The sequence below is a fragment of the Solanum lycopersicum genome, chromosome 1, assembly GCF_036512215.1.
Source record: "Solanum lycopersicum chromosome 1, SLM_r2.1".
Lineage (NCBI taxonomy): Eukaryota > Viridiplantae > Streptophyta > Magnoliopsida > Solanales > Solanaceae > Solanum > Solanum lycopersicum.
Genome location: NC_090800.1, coordinates 11,037,046 through 11,055,345, shown reverse-complemented (window position 1 = coordinate 11,055,345; position 18,300 = coordinate 11,037,046). Strand labels below are relative to the sequence as shown.

Below are 18,300 nucleotides of genomic sequence, written 5' to 3'. Positions count from 1 at the left end.
CTAATGTAGGTGACTCTATCAAGTCTATCTCAAATAGACCACCTTTCGGCTATAGAATCATTAAGAGAAAAATAAGCTCAACTTTAAAAATCACTGCCTCACGCCAAAGGGATAGAAATGTGGTGTATATTGAGGCCTAACTGGTCCACCGCATTACCTCAATCAATGGGATTAAGACCTATCCCCCTCGACGTTTGAAGGATTATTTTAGTTTCAAGCCCTTGGTCATAGGATCCGCCAAATTTCTTTCGGAGCTTGCATATTCCAAGGAAATAACACCTAGTTTCAACAACTGTTTAAATGCACCATGTCTGATGTGAATATGTCTTTTTTATTTTAATTGTACACACTATTTTCGGCAATTCCAATTACTTCTTGTGAGTCACAGTGAAGAGAAACTGGTAAAGCTTGTCTTCCCCACAAAGGCATATCTGCCAAAAGATTTCTCAGCCATTCAGCTTCTTGCACTGCCAACTCTAGAGCAATTAATTTTGATTTCATGGTAGAATGTGCTATACAAGTCTGTTTAGAAGACTTATACGAAATAGCACCTACACCCAAAGTAAACACATAGCCACTGGTGGAGCTAACATTGTCAATTACCCAGTCAACATCACAAAAACTTTCTAAAACAGCAGAAAATTTGTTAAAATTCAAACACCAATTCATAGTACTTCTCAAATACCTTAGCAACCGATAAAGAGCATTCCAGTGTTCACTACTAGGATTATGAGTATATCTACTCAATCTACTAACAACATAAGCTATATCAGGACGCATGTAGTTCATGAGAAACATTACACTCCCAATTATTTTAGCGTATTTAGTTTGAGAAACACTAAATTCTTTATTTTTCTTCAAGTGTATGCTAGGACGATAAGGAGTTCTCACTGGAACTACATTAAAACAATCAAACTTTTTCAACATCTTTTCATTGTAATGAGACTGACACAAAAAGTAACCATTAAGAGTTCTTTTGATTTTAACTCCCAAAATCACATTGCTTCACCAAGGTCTTTCCTTTCTAATTTAGAAGACAAAAAATTCTTAGTCTCATTAATAACATTCACATTAGGACCAAAGATTAACATGTCATCTACATATAAACATATAATGACACAATCAGAACCTATCATCTTAGAATAAACACATGTATCAAATGAATTCACAACAAAGTCATTGTCCAATAATGTGATATTAAATTTTTCATACCATTGCTTAAGTGCTTGTTTTAGTCCATACAACGACTTTCTCAGTTTGCGTACTTTATCCTCTTGTCCTTGAACCACAAAACCTTCAGATTGAGTCATATAGATCTCTTCCTTTAAATCACCATTTAGAAATGACGTTTTGACATCCATTTGATGTACCACTAAGTCGTGAATACCATCCAAAGCAATAAGAGTTCTAATGGTCGTTGTTTTAGTCACATAAGAATAACTATCAAAGTAATCAACACCTTTTTTTTTGTTAAAACCCCTAATCACAAGTCTAGCTTTATATTTATCAATTGTACAATCATGTCTCAATTTCTTCTTAAATATTCACTTGCTACTTATGGCCTTACAACCTTTAGGTAAACCATACAAGCCCCAAGTGTGATTAGAAACTATAGAGTCTAATTCTTATTTAATATCCTCTAACAAAAATATAACATCTATTGATATCATTTCTTCATCATTAGTCTTCGATTCTCCTTTTATTCAATAAATAGATACTAATTCGTCATTTAAAATATTAATATCAAAATCTTTAGTTAAGAAAGTAGTGATAAAATCAGGACAAAAACTTGTCTCAATTCTATGACTCTTACTCCTTCTAAGTTCATTTTCATGATGATTAGAAATAACTCGAGAAGAAGGTACAACATGCGAATTAATAGACATAGACATAGAAGCATTTTTTTGCGCATCCCTCAGCACATTGTTTTTTAAAGGAAAAATATTACTCAGAAAATTCCGCATCTCTAGATTCACAAATAGAATGATCATTTAGAGACATAAATCTATATGCAGCACTATTTTGAGCATAAACAATAAAGATATTATAAGAAGTCTTAGAACCAACATTTACTCGATTAAAATTAGGTAGACAACCTTAGCAAAACACCCACACACTTTCAGAAATTTCGAGTTAAGAGCAAACCCTTTCTAAAAGTCATAGGAGGTCTTGTCTAACTTCTTATGTAGGACTCTATTAAGAATATAGCATTCATACAAGACTACTTCTCCCCATATATTGTTAGATAGACAAGAGCTTAAAAGCATAGAGTTCATCATTTCTTTAAGGGTTCTATTTTTCCGTTCGGCTAAACCCTTTTGTTGGGGAGTATATAGAGCACTAACTTCATCTATAATACCATTTTTCTCACAAAATAACTTCTAGAGTATTAGTACTATATTCACCACCCCTATCAAATCTAAACTTCTTGATTTTCCTATCTAATTGATTTTCCACTTCTGATCTAAATTTCAAAACATGCTTTCAGCTTTATCTTTAGACTTAAGAACATATACCTTAGTGTATCTAGAAAAGTTATCAACAAAAGTAATGTAATACCTTTTTCCACCTCGGAAAAATCTGAATGTATTAGTTCAAGTTATTCATTCTTTCTACTAATAACAAATTTTAAAGGTTTCTTGGCATGCTTTGCTTCTGCATAGATATGACATTTAGAAAAATCAGCAGTTTTTATCATAAAAATTAATTCCATTTTTCTCAGCATTTTAATAGAAGCAATATTAACATGACCTAGTCTACGATGCCACAAATTAATAGACTCAACAATATAAGAAGAATACGAAATGCTTGCATTATTGACAATCTCTTAAACAATGTTTAATACAAATAATCCTCCACTAAGATATCCTTTCCCAAGAAATTCTCCTCCGTGAAAAATAATTATTTTATCAGCTTCAAACACAACTTTAAGGCCTACTTTGTTGAGAAGTGCTCCGGAAACTAAGTTTCAACGGAGGGAGGGAATATACAAAACATTGTTCAAGCATAATGTCTTTCCAGAAGTTAATTTAAGCAAAAAATTTCTTTTACCCATTACTACAGCAGTAGTGAAGTTACCCATATATACACACTCTCTATCAGTAGACTCCTCAAAGTCATGTAATAACTCTTTATTGGCACAGAAATGCCTTGAGGCGCCTGTGTCTAGCAGCCAACCAATTTTATTTGCCAGAAGATTTGCCTCAACGACTACAACAACAATCACTTCATTACCTTCAGCAAGATTGGCTTGGACATCACTTTGCCCTTCCTTCTTTGAGTCTTGCCCTTTTCTTTGATAGCACCTGGCAGCTCTGTGACCAACTTTTCCACAAACAAAACAAGAGCCCTTAAATTTTTGAATTTGACTCTCCGGCTTGTTGAACTGATTTTTCTTCTTCATAAGTTCCTTTTTCGTAACTTTCTTCTGTTTGCCTTTTAACCTGTCTTTCACAATAGTAACAGAACATTCAACAAGATTAGCTTTAGAAGAATTAAGAGAAAGTTCTTCCATCTTATCTTTGAGATGGTTCGCCTCTTCAGTCCTCATATGACTGATAAGTTCTCGAAGGGTTAAATTCTTTTTCTTATGTTTTAATTGATTTCTATAATCACTCCAAGATGGTGGAAATTTTTCAAGAAGAACATTAGCCTGAAATATCTCACATATCTTCATGTCCTCGTTGAGAACATCACCAGTCAAGTTCTCATATTCGGGAAATTGTTCCATTATTGTCCTATTATCAACCATGTGGAATTTAATCCACTGACAGACAACATATTTTTTCTTTCCTGCATCATCAACATCATATTTCTTTTCCAAACTATCCCATATTTCTTTGGCATATTTATAGTTTAAAAAAAATCAAACAAAGGATTAGCCATATGATTTAGCAAATTTCCTCTAACAATTTTGTTATCCTTTTCAAACTTCTTTTTAACAACATCTTCAACAGTTATAACATTGCTAGGATCAGTGTTAGTGTTAGAACCATTCATAGAAGGTTCTTTAAATAAAACACAATCAACTTCTAATTGTTCAAAGAATACTAAACGATTTTTTGACCATTGTTTAAAATTATTTCCATCCAAAGGCTCATGTTTTGACAAATCATTAAAAGTTTTGTTTAAAGAAATAGCCATTTATCAATATTATATGTTAGTCAAATTGTTTTCAAATTGTTAGGAAAAATACTACAATATTGATATTAGATTGGAATTATAAAGTAGTAAAGAACTTATCACAAATACTGCTAGTTCGAAAGTGATTTCGGCTTGACTCCGATGCAACTCGTTATAGCCGCTTGCTCCCGTTCCACAATTTCTCTCAAACACGTGCAATCGTGGCTAAGAGTTTTGAGGTTGCCCAAAACCAAATGCCCAAAAATACCCAAAGAATATGATGAAAGGAGGGGAATTCTTTTTTCTTTTTCTTTATGGTTGTTGTTGTATTTTTTGTGCTTACAAATGTCATTCTTATATAGATATTTCAAGAGGAGTTTCAAATAGAAGAGTTATTTTTTCTTTTTCATTTTATGAAACGGATTGTCAAGATTAATGGCATTAAAAACCATTACTTCACTTCTACAGAAACCTCTTGTTTGTTTATTGGAATGGATATGTATTCACTTATGAAACGTATTGTTGTTATATCTTTGCATTAGTGTCACAACCCAAAACGAGCCGCGAGTGGCACACACACTTATCCTATTATGTGAGCGAACCAACAAATCTAAACCCCAACATTCACTAACAATTCAAGCATAATGAACAAATGATAATGCGAAAGACTAAAAATCTTATTAATATAACCAGTAAATAAGCTTCTAAAATTTAATACTTATTATTCCCTAAATCTGGAAGTCATCACATCAAGAACATGTATCCTCAAGTTTCTAAATCTAAGAGTATTAAGAAGCTAAAATAAGTAAAAGGATGTCCATGTCAGAACTTCAAGACATCAAGACGTGAAGGAGAGAATCCAGCACGAGCTAGGAGTAATAGCTCACCTTGAAATCTGATGTGCTGAAGACTGGCTAGAGTTGCGGACGAGTCGAAGTCGATGGCACTTTTACTGCACTCCACAAATAACAAAGAAGAAAATTACAAGTAGGGGTCAGTACAAGGCACAAGTACTGAGTAGGTATCATCGGCCAACTCAGAATAGAAAGCAATATATATCGAATAATAATATGAAATAAACTACCACACTTAACTGGTGACAACAACAAGTACAAGAATCATTGGCAACAACACCAAACACACCCATGAGGACTCAAGCCTCCACACCATACTCATTTTGGAAAAATAGGTTCTTTGAATTGAGTATATTACGTAATTCAAGATTCATCCTCTTCTTTATTATCGTGTCGAAACGTGACACTCCGATCCCCTATTACTACCGTGTAGGAACGTGACACCCGATCTCCTATTACTACGTGTAAGAACGTGACACCCGATCTCCTATTTCTACGTGTCGGAACGTGACACCCGATCCTCTATTTCTACGTGTCAGAACGTGACTCCCGATCCCCTATTTCTACATGTCGGAACGTGACACCCGATCCCCTAATTCTCATTACTTTAGTTCATCAAGCCTCTTTTATGTCAATGCATCACCTTAATAGAGAGGGATAAGATTTACGATTCCACAATCACAACATACAAACACACAATCAAGCATATAGAAGACTTTACAATACTACTTAATACATATCAATCGCTATATAGAGTTTACTATGACATAGGATAAACCATAACCTACCTCCACCGAAGAATCGTGATCAAGTAAGCTACTTCCCAAAGCCTTTTTGCTTTTCCTCTTCGTTTCTCTCTTCTCTCGCTCGTTCTCCCCTCTTCTTGTTTTTCTTATTTTTCTTCTACAGATTCTTTTCCTTTTACCCTAATTATCATATAATTCATTATGATAAAAGTAAGCCATTATTTATTTCAATGTTACCTCCTTTAACCCCCAAGTAAATAAGTTATTAAACTTACCCACTAATTTCATACAGTTTGTCATAAATAGTCCAAAACACCCCTTAAAACATTTAGCAGAATTCCGACCCAGTCGATGTTACGCTGCTGGTGATGGCCCGTCGTACCTGCGACGGTCCATCCTACATGTCTGTCTCAAAGTTCAGAGAGTCAAATTCAGTAGGGATATTTGTGACGATCCGTCGTGTCTACGATGGTTCGTGCTGCAATTCCATCGCAATGCTCAGAGAGTTTATTCAGTAGGATGTTTGTGACGATCCGTCATGTCTACAACAGTTCGTGCTGCAATTCCGTCGCAAAGTTCAGAGAGTTGATCCCATAACACACAGGAAAATTACACAAGTGTGGGACGAAGGAGTCCATGACGGTCCGTCGCGTGATCCGTCGACCCAGTCAGTTTTTATCACAATGATTCTACTGCACGAAACGACTAAAAAGGTTGTTACAAGAGATACCACTTTACCCATCGTTCATCCTCGAATAATCACAAGAAGAAAAACAAGGGCGAGAAAGAGTACCTGAATCTGTAAAAAGGTGTGGATATCTTTCTTGCATATCAGCCTCCTTCTCCCAAGTGGACTCTTTAACTGGCCGATTCTTCCATTGAACCTTGATGGATGCAATCTACCTTGATCTCAACTTGCGGATTTCTCTATCTAGAATGGCAACAGGCTCCTCCTCATAAGACAAATTCTCATCAAGAAGAACTTAATCCCAACGAATAATGTAGTTTCCATCCCCATGGTATCTTTTCAGCATAGACACATGAAATACCGGGTGCACTCCTGACAGTCCTGGAGGCAATGCCAACTCATAAGCCACCTCCCCCACGCGCTTCAGAACTTCAAATGGACCAATATACCTTGGACTAAGCTTACCTCTCTTACCAAACCGCATCACCCCTTTCATGGGTGAAACCTTCAGCAAGACTTGCTCACCCTCCATAAAATCCAAGTCCCTAACCTTTCGATCTGCATATTCTTTCTGCCTTTTCTAAGCGGCTAGAAGCTTTTCCTGAATGAATTTTACTTTATCTAATGACTCCCTCAAAAGGTCGGTACCCCATGGTCTTACCTCAAATGCATCAAACCAACCAATGGGAGACCTACATCTCCTCCCATACAGTGCCTCGAATGGGGCCATATCAATACTTGAGTGATAGCTATTATTGTATGAGAAAACTGCTAAGGGTAAGAAGTTGTCCCAATGACCACCAAATTCTATCACACATGCACGAAGCATATCCTCCAAAACCTGAATCGTTCGCTCAGACTGCCCATCGGTCTGAGGGTGAAATGCAGTACTAAGATCAAACCTAGTACCTAATTCAGCATGCAATGTTTTCCAAAACTTAGACATAAACTGCGTACCTCTGTCTGATATGATGGAAAGTGGAACTCCATGCAATCGAACAATATCTGAGATATAACGTTTGGCTAACTTCTCTGCATTGTAAGTCACCTTGACCGGAATGAAATGAGCAGACTTAGTTAATCTGTCAACAATTACCCAAATGGAGTCATACTTACCCAATGTCTTTGGAAGACTCACTATGAAGTCCATTGCAATTCTCTCCCACTTCCATTCAGGAATGGGCATTCTCTGAAGTGTCCCCCCAGACCTCTAGTGTTCATACTTTACTTGCTGACAATTCGGGCATTGAGCAACAAAATCAACAATGTCACGCTTCATCCTACTCCACCAAAAATGTTGTTTTAGGTCACGATACATTTTGGTTGCACCAGGATGTATAGAATACCTTGAACTATGAGCCTCTGTAAGAATAGTGTGAATCAAATCATTGACGCGAGGCACACATACCCTTCCCTTAATTCTCAAAACGCCTTCCTCATCAATTTTTGCTTCTTTAGCCTCTCCTCGCAATACCATACCTCGAATCCAGATCAGTTTCTCATCAGTAAACTACATTCCCTTAATCTTGTCAAGAAAGGAAGATCTTGCCTCCACACAGGCCAAAAATCCTCCCTTATCCAGTACTTCCAACCTCATAAAGTCATTAGCCATAGTCTGAACCTCTCTAGCCAATGGGCGTCTAGAAACCCACAAGTGAGCTAGACTTCCCATGCTCCCTGCCTTTCTACTTAAAGCATCTGCCACAACATTATATTTTCCTGGGTGATACAAGATAGTAATATCATAGTCCTTCAGTAGTTCCATCCACCTCCTCTGTCTCAAATTCAAATCTTTCTAAGTAAAGACATATTGTAAGCTGCGATGATCTGTATAGACTTCACACTTAACCCCATATAGATAATGTCTCCCTTTCTTTTAATGCAAACACAACTGCAGCCAACTCCAAATCATGGGTCGGATAGTTACGTTCATGCACCTTTAATTTCCTCGAAGCATAAGCAATTACATTCCTCTCCTGCATTAGCACTGCACCCAAACAAGAATAAGATGCATCACAGTAAACAATGAAGTTCTGACCTTTCACTGGCAAGGTAAGAATTGGTGCAGTAGTCAACAAGATCTTGAGTTTCTTAAAGCTTTCTTCACATTCGTCCAATCATACAAATGGAACACTCTGCTTAGTCAAATTTGTCAGTTGGGAAGCAACCGAAGAAAATCCCTTGACAAATCGACGGTAGTAGCTAGCTAAACTAACAAAGCTCCTTACCTCTGTAACATTAGAAGGTCTTACCCAATTCTTCACTGCTTCAATCTTGGAAGGATCCACCATCACTCCATCCTTAGAAACTACGTGCCCCAAGAAGGACACCGACTCTAGCCAAAACTCACACTTGGAGAATTTGGCATAAAGCTTTTTCTCTCTCAACACTTCCAATACAATTCTCAAATGCTCCTCATGTTCTTTCCTGCTCTTTGAGTATATCAGTATATCATCAAGGAATACAATGACAAAGAGATCTATATATGGCTTAAAAATCCCGTTCATCAGGCTCATGAAAGCAGCAGGGGCGTTCGTAAGTCCAAAAGATATTACTAAGAATTCATAATTCCCATACCTGGTTCGAAAAGCAGTCTTTGGCACATCTGCTGTCCGTATTTTCAATTAATGATAACCAGATCTCAAATCAATTTTTGAGAAGGTGCAAGCACCTTGTAACTGATCGAACAAATCATCAATGCGAGAAAGAGGATACTTGTTCTTAATAGTTACCTTATTCAGTTTCCTGTAGTCGATGCACATCCTAAAACTTCCATCCCTCTTCTTCACAAACAAAACAGGAGCACCCCAAGGGGATGCACTGGGTCTAATAAACCCTTTAACTAACAACTCTTGAAGTTGGGCCTTTAATTCCCTTAACTCAGCTGGAGCCATTCTATAAGGGGGTATGGAAATGGGGCGAGTACCCGGTTCCATATCAATGCAAAAATCAATATCCCTATCCGGTTGCATACCAAGAAGGTCTGCAGGAAACACATCTAGAAACACACGGACTATCGAGAAAGACTCAATCGAAGGTACTTGGGAAGTCTCATTCCTGAGATGTGCCAAGAAAGGTAAACAACCCTTACAAACGATTCTCTTAGCATGAAAAAAGGAGATGATATGAGCTGAAGTGGAAATGTAGTCACCCTCCCACACTAGCGGATCTGTCCCAGGCTTGGCCAATGTCACAGGTTTCGCATTACAATCTAAGATTGCAAAATTTGGAGAAAGCCAAGTCATACCCAGAATTACGTCAAAATCAACCATCTCTAGAATAATCAAGTCTACATGAGTATTGCTCCCCACAAAAGTCACAAGGCAAGACCTATACACCTTCTCAACTATCACAGACTCACCCACACGAGTGGAGACACGAATAGGCATGTCAAGCAAATCACAATGTAAATCAAGACATGTAGCAAATGAGGAAGATACATATGAAAATGTGGATCCAGGATCAAATAATACAGAAGCCATGCAATCACAAACCAAAAGATTACCTGTGACAACAGCATCAGATGTCTCTGCTTCAGATCTCCCGGGGAAAGCATAACAATGGGTCCTATCACCTGTCTGTCCGTTGCCCCTACCATGTTGTGCTGTAGTAGCTCCAGCTTTCCCGTAACCCTGGCTGATTTGGTGACCACCATTACCTTATCCACCACGTCCTCCAGAATGGCGGCCTCTCCCATGACCACCTCTACCTCTAACTATTGGGGGTCTGTAACTCTGTTTTGGACAAAACCTCCTAATATGTCTGGTCTATCCACATCCGTAACACTCTCTAAAGTCAAGCATAGGCCTCTGTGAGAACGACGAAGTCTGGGGATAACCTCCAAACTCAGAGAAATGCTGACCGGTCTGCGGTGGACTCCCAACTACAGCCTGTAGTGAAGACTGAATAGGTCGGGCTGGGTAACCTCCTGAACTCTGCCCTCTGCAGTAAGAACCACTAAATTCACCTCCCTTACGAAACTTCTTAGATGTCGATGCCATGGTCAAGTCGTCTAGCTTCACTCCCTCCACCTCTATCATAAAATCTACCACTTCATGAAAGGATTTTGCTGCAGCAGCTACCTATAAGGGTGGGATCTGCAAATCTGACCTCAATCCTTTCACAAAACGGCGAATCCGCTCTTGTGGATTAAAGCAAAGCTGGGTGGCATACCTGGATAGTGCACGAAACGTAGCCTCATAAGCAGTAACCGACATCCTGCCTTGCTCTAGGCTCAGGAACTCATCTCTCCTCCTATCCCTCAAAGTCCGGGGTATATACTTCTCCATAAATAGGCTAGAGAATGATTCCCACGTCATAGGTGGTGCTTGTGCGGGTTGACACTCAACATACGACCGCCACCACATTTTTGCATTTCCCTGAAACTTATAGGTCACAAACTCAACCCCGAATCGTTCTACTATGTCCATCTTATGTAGCAGCTCATGACAATCAACCAGAAAATCATAGGCATCCTCAGATTCAGCACCCTTGAAGACTGGAGGTTTCAACTTCAAGAATTTAATGAAAAGTTCATGTTGATCACTCATCATTATAGGCCCTGTAGTCAATCGAGGAAACGTGCCTACTCCCAATGAGGCATCCATGCGGGGAGCCACAGCAGTTGCATGTTGTACTCCCGGAACCTGAGTTGCTGGTGTAGAAAACACTGGAGGTGTCTGGCCTTGATCAGATAACCCGCTAAGATAAGCAAGAACCTGGTTAATCATCTGTGGGGTAGGTTGGGGTGGTAATTCCTCATCTTGCACTTGCTCATTTTCCCCTTCCTCACCCTTTCTTACTACCTCCTCAGTCGGTGGAGGAGTCACCGCCCTAGTACTAGCTGGGCCAGGTACTTGTCCTCTTCCTCTAGAGGACGTCCTCCCGCAACCTCTACCACGGCCTCTTGCCACTGCTCCTCTTCGAGCTACAGCCCCAGTGGCTGGCTCGGACGCACCCTGTCTTGCCGGTGTATGTGTTGGCACATCTGTTGCTCTAGTTCTAGCCATCTGCGAAATAGAGTGAGGATGTCAGATACCAATTTGTATCACCTAGATACCAATTGGATCCAAGTAATAGCACGAAAGGAAGAACGAATGGAATTTTTCCTAATGTCCTATAGCCTCTCAAAGAAAAGTAAGGGCGTCCCCCTACCGTTCCTCAAGACTCTACTAGACTCGTTCTTGTGTGATGAGACCAACGAACCTAATGGTCTGATACCAAGTTTGTCACGACCCAAAACGAGCTACGAGTGGCACCCATACTTATCCTATTATGTGAGCGAACAAACAAATCTAAACCCCAACATTCACCAACAATTCAACCATAATGAACAAAATATAATGCGGAAGACTAAAAATCTTATTAATATAACCAGTGAATAAGCTTCTAAAATTTAATACTTATTATTCCCAAAATCTTGAAGTCATCACATCAAGAACATCTATCCTCATGTTTCTAAATCTAAGAGTATTAAGAAGCTAAAATAAGTAAAAGGATGTCCATGTCCGAACTTCAAGACATCAAGACGTGAAGGAGAGAATCCAGCACGAGCTAGGAGTAATAGCTCACCCTGAAATCTGATGTGCTGAAGACTGGCTAGAATTGAGGACGAGTCGAAGTTGATGGCACGTTTGCTGCACTCCACAAATAACAATGAAGAAAATTACAAGTAGGGGTCAGTACAAGGCACAAGTATTGAGTAGGTATCATCGGCCAACTCAGAATAGAAAGCAATATATATCAAATTATAATATGAAATCAACTACCACACTTAACTGGTGACAACAACAAGTACAAGAATCATTGGCAACAACACTAAACATACCCATGAGGACTCAAGCCTCCACACATAATCATTTGGGAAAAATAGGTTCTTTGAATTGAGTATATTACGTAATTCAAGATTCATCCTCTTCTTTATTATCGTGTCGGAACGTGACACTCCGATCCCCTATTACTACCGTGTCGGAACGTGACACTCGATCTCCTATTACTACGTGTCACAACGTGACACCCGATCCCCTATTTGTATGTGTTAGAACGTGACACCCGATCCCCTATTTCTACGTGTCGGAACGTGACACCCGATCCCCTATTTCTACGTGTCGAATTGTGACACCCGATCCCCTAATTCTCATTACATTAGTTCATGAAGCCTCTTTTATGTCAAAGCATCATCTTAATATAGAGGGATAAGATTTAGGATTCCACAATCACAACATACAAACACACAATCAAGCATATAGAAGATTTTACAATACTACCCAATACATATCAATCACTATTTAGAGTTTACTATGACATAGAATAAACCATAACCTACCTCCACTGAAGAATCGTTATCAAGTAAGCTACTTCCCAAAGCCTTTTTGCTTTTCCTCTTCGTTTCTCTCTTCTCTCGCTCGTTCTCCCCTCTTTTTGTTCTTCTTATTTTTCTTCTACAGATTCTTTTCCTTTTACCCTTATTATCATATAATTCATTATGATAAAAGTAACCCATTATTTATTTCAAGGTTACCTCCTTTAACCCCCAAGTAAATAAGTTATTAAACTTACCCACTAATTTACAGTTTATCATAAATAGTCCAAAACACCCCTTAAAACTTTTAGCAGAAATCCGACCCAGTCGAGGTTACGCCACTCGTGATGGCCCGTCGTACCTGCGATGGTCCGTCCTGCAGGTCAGTCACAAAGTTCAGAGATTCAAATTCTGTAGGGATGTTTGTGACGATCCGTCGTGTCTACGACTGTTCATGCTGCAATTCCGTCGCAAAGTTCAGAGAGTTGATTCAGTAGGGATGTTTGTGACGATGCGTCGTGTCTACGACTGTTCGTGCTGCAATTGTGTCGCCAAGTTCAGAGAGTTGATCCCATAACCCACAGGAAAATTACACAAGTGTGGGACGATGGTGACCATGACGGTCCGTCATGACCATGACGGTCCGTCATGACCATGACGGTCCGTCGCGTGATCCGTCGACCCAGTCAGTTTTTATCACAATGATTCTACTGCTCGAAACGACTAAACATGTCGTTACAATTATACTTAATTAACATAGTTAGAATCAACTAAACTATAGTATTAACTCAAGAAATACATTTTTGAATATATTTTGTATCTCGTATATAATTTTGATTTTGTAAAAACCATCATAAATGTGGATCAAACAAAACATTAGTGAAAACTCATATTTCTTAGAACATCATAAGTAAAAAAATATTTAAAAAGAAATAAAGAGAGATTTATGAAAAAGATCGAGTATCCCTTAGTTTGTCCAATAATCACTATAAGTCTTTGTAAGTTTATATGTCACAACTTTATGAATGCACTCTCATCATCTTCTTCATCACTAAAATTTGTCTGATCTAGACACTTACAACGCCCTTTTAAATTTTCATACTTAAACCTAACATTCTACTTACGAAAATTTGAGAATACATCAACGTCAATTGGTAATGGAATGTGAGAATTTTGCGGCTATAATTTCTGATTTTCTAATCCATGACGTCATGCTGAACATGCCAACACCATATCTTCTTTAACAATCTCCATTTTTAAAGAAAAGTTTTGAGTGTTATTTTAGAGGATCTAAATCACTTGGTAAATTACGATCCAATTTTTTTCTTACCGTGCATTAATGAGTAGTTGTTAGATACATAAAAAAATTAATTTGATCAAATATGAATTGAATGAATCAAGACCATTTAAGGCGAATGAGGTAAAAAGAAATATGTGTTTTCTTGTTCATTGTTATTTTCTCATAAAAGTCATGGTATATAAATTATATTCACTTTCTTTAAATAACATTTTTTTATAATATTAGTGTTTTTCTATGAAATTATTCATTTTTTCCAAGTTGAATTTGAATATTTTACTCAGTTTTAAAGAAAGAACTTTCCAAACTTTATTTTATAAAAACCAAAATTAATCACCAACGTTACAAAAGATTATTGAAACATTATTGATGTCGACCTCTTGCTCCAAGTCTGGAGGAATATCTATTGGTTATTCCTGACTCACCATACTCATAGTAGGACTAGGAACCACCATGTACTAACAAAAATCCAAAAACATTCAATTGTCATCGTAACCTGAAAAACTTTTAATAGCAACCCTGATAAGCCTTGACCCAAGTTGTAGAAACTTTGTCCAATATTATATCCCTTAGACACTTTCATAACTGCATGAACATGTACACTGAACCGAGGATGAATACCCCTCCTTAAGGATCCCCCTCCAGATGAGGTACTACTAAAGTAACAACAAGTGCAAGACTTCTAGTCTGCCAAATCCCTAAATTCTATGTGGCGCATAAGCTCCATGACCAACTTGACTGCTCTTTGAAAAGAAGCTCCAGAAAAGGTTGTTTGATAAGCTGCTTCAACGGATATAATAAGTCAAACTTCTCATGAATTAAAAAATTCTAAGTCTCATCTGGTAAAATCACCAAAGCATGGTGAGACAAGGCATGAAATCTTTCCAAAAATCGATCTGAAATACCATCTTAATTCAAGTTCTTAAACTAAAGTTACAGGGAATGAATATGTCATTCTAGTATCGACTGCCACCACTTCCTAGATAGGCCCCACATGTGAAAAGTAGTGTAATCCACTCTGTCGGACTCCACCAACTCCACATTTTGTAACATCTCAAGACAACTCACAAGAAACAATTTAAAGTTAAACTTCAGTAAATCTTGTGTGTGTATATCTAGCTATTTGGCGATAAATACTACTTAGAAAGTATGAGATGACCCTAAAGACACTTGATCTATCTTTACTCTCTTTTGGTTAATTAATTTCGTCAAACGATCTATTTTACTATTCATTAAAGGATTTGATCAATGAACATTCAATTCTTTCTACAATGTTGAATGGATTCTAACCAATTCTTCAACTCGGATCAAACTAATAAAACCCCAAATAAATTATAAATTTTAGTTAGGGTTCTAGGAGACAGTTTCTTTGAAACAAATTTTATGTATTGAAAATAAACTCCAACTAAGAAATAAATATGAAGAAAGAACAATATTTTACTAATTAACAGTTTAATTTGCACCTAAAATGGGTTTTGTTTGATCTTATGTAAAGAGGATTTGTGAACTTTCATGAAGTATTTATGGTCAAAAAGAGTCCGCCCACATCTTGATCTCTTTGTAAATGTTCCATGAATTTATGAAATTTTTGAGATCCCTCTCTAAGGGATATAGTACCCTTTATATAGTGTGAGTTAGGATTAGTCTTCAAGAATTAGGATTAGTCTTCAAGAATTCTAAATGAAGTTAGACTCATCTGGTAGAATCCCACACAATTTTGATGTCTACAAATTTCGAGTCTCTGTCTCATGAAGAAACTGATTACTTTTATTAATAACCTTTCTGGGCACATAGTTCACTTAACTCTCTTATTGGTTGGAGTTTATTGTTTGAGGTGTAATCAACGGTTCCAGGAAAGGTATTAAGGTATCGCACCAACAGAGGACCCAACAACATCTCCAAGCACGTTTCAAATTCCCATCCGAACGTGGACACATGATCCAATTTCTCAAAAATCCTCAATAGTACAACGTATCTGTCTTTGCAGATTTCGCGAGTCATGAAGAGGGTACTTGTGCATGCCAGCCTTAAGTGCAGATTGAGCATATTATTCTTTGTTTACAGAAGCTTACTTCAAATCATTAATTAGTCATGGAGTCAGTTCGAATATTTGAAATAGATATGTGTTGCACCAACATAATCAGAGTCAGTTCAAATATTTGAAATAGATATGTGTTGCACCAACATAATCAAAGTACCAGACATTAACTAGATTCTCAGAATCAACAAAATCAATGTGCAACCCAATCAATTTAATAAATGGTAAAGTCACTACTTCCCCACACGAGCTGAGGTAGGCACCTATTAGTTCCTCAACCACATTAACTACTTCTTACTATTTTTAATCGTTGGCCTTAGCCTAATATATATTTTATCGAAGGCAAAGGGAACTCTTAGTCGAAGAACTAGAGAATTATCATCAGACATGATTCACGTTAGAAGATCAAATGGTTCATTATGCATAAATTTCATATTTTACGAGCGCATCCAAAGTTGCAAAGTGTAACATTCGAAATGATTTTATTTTCTTCATTCTGAGTAAACCCTCGTGCTAACTTTTACAATTCTTAAATAGTTGTATACTGACATCACATTTGAGAAAAGAGTCTCCAAGTTTACCAAGTGATTCCGAATAAAATTTCTGGAGGCATTTCTTTGTTGTCATTCCTTCCTAAATCTTACCAGTTGGGATACAAAGTTTTAGTTTGGAATGATTCGAAAGCATTCTTTTCAAGTTTATTCTGTATGAATGCTTCCCCAATAAAGTCTAAAGTTTATAGCACGGCAGATAGTTATTGGAAAAATATTCTTGACCTCGAGAATCTTATGAATTCTAAGGTATATACATATAGCAGTGAATCTGTTCGGTGGAGTTTGAGGATTCACTACCATATGTGTATACCTAGAATTCATTAGATTCTTGCTGTCAACTATAACTATCTACCGTTCTAGAACCTTTAGACCTTATAGGGCAAGCATCGATACCAAATAAAATTAAAAAGAATGCTTTTGAATCACCACAAAGTAAAACTTTGTATCCCAACCGCTAAGATTTTGGAAGTAATGACAAGAAAGAAATGTCTCCAGAATTTTCATTTGGAATCACTTGAGAATCATGACGACTCTTTTCTCAGATATGCTATTAGTATACAATCGTTTAAGACTTATGAAAATTATCATGAGGGTCTTATCAACATTAAGAAAAATAAAATCATTTCCAATGTTGCATTTTGTTCATGCTTGGATGTGCTCGTAAAATTATGAGATATATCCGTAATGAACCATTCTATCTCAAAGTGTGGACAATTCCTAGTGATAATGCTCAAAAATTCCTTGATGCCTTCAGTAGAAATGTGTTGTAGGGTAAAGTATAGGAGATTATAAACAAGATAGTAGCTGATGTGGTTGAGGCACTAACAGGTGCCTACCTCAGCTCGGACGGGCAACGTAGCAGCTTTATCACTTATGAAATGGATCTAGATGGATATTGATTTTATTGATGCACCTATCTTAATACACTTCATCGTGAATGCTAAGAAGCTAGTCAATGTACGGTACATAGAAATCACTGCTACACTAAAAGTTTCACGACCCTTCGCTGCTTGTTAAAACGCTAGCTCACAGATCTTACGTGCTACATGAGATTCCACGATTCTATTAGAACTTGAAATTTCTTGGAGAAGTAATGCTAGATTATGTTGTTACAACATATCTCTATTTCAAATATTCGAGGCTGGTTACAAGACTTATTACTTATTTTTGGTCTACTTTTGTAAATAATGATTGATATACTCAATATGAAGTTAAGGCTAGCCTACATAAGCACATTCTTCATGCCTCGCCAGATCTGCAAAGGCAGATATGTTATACGGTTGAGAATTTTTAGAAATTGGATATTGTGTCTACGTTTGGATGGGCGAGTGAAACTACTTTCCCAATTGTGGTTGCGGATGTTGTTAGGACCTTTATTGGTGCGATCTTTGTTGATTCAATATTTGAAAAAGATACATAATACATTTTTAAACATAAGGCCTCTTCTTGTGTGTGCATCTCCAAGATTTGGGGAGATAAATACTCTATAGAAGGTAAGAGATGATCCCAAAGGCACTTGATCTATCTTTATTCTCGTCTGATTAATTAATTTGTAGAAAAGATCTATCAGACTATGGAATGAATGATTTGATCAATGAATATTCATTTTTTTTCAATTTCAAACGAATTTTACCAATTAATCAACTCTAATCGAACTAATCAAACCCCAAAAGAAATTATAAATATTTGTTAGGTTCAAG

At 37.3% G+C, this 18,300-nt stretch overlaps 1 pseudogene; it reads left to right on the top strand.

Moving 5' to 3' along the window:
- Positions 1 to 17,071: 17,071 nt before the first annotated feature.
- On the top strand, positions 17,072 to 18,020 carry LOC101244111 (endoribonuclease Dicer homolog 2-like; annotated as a pseudogene).
- The last annotated feature ends 280 nt before the right edge of the window (positions 18,021 to 18,300 follow it).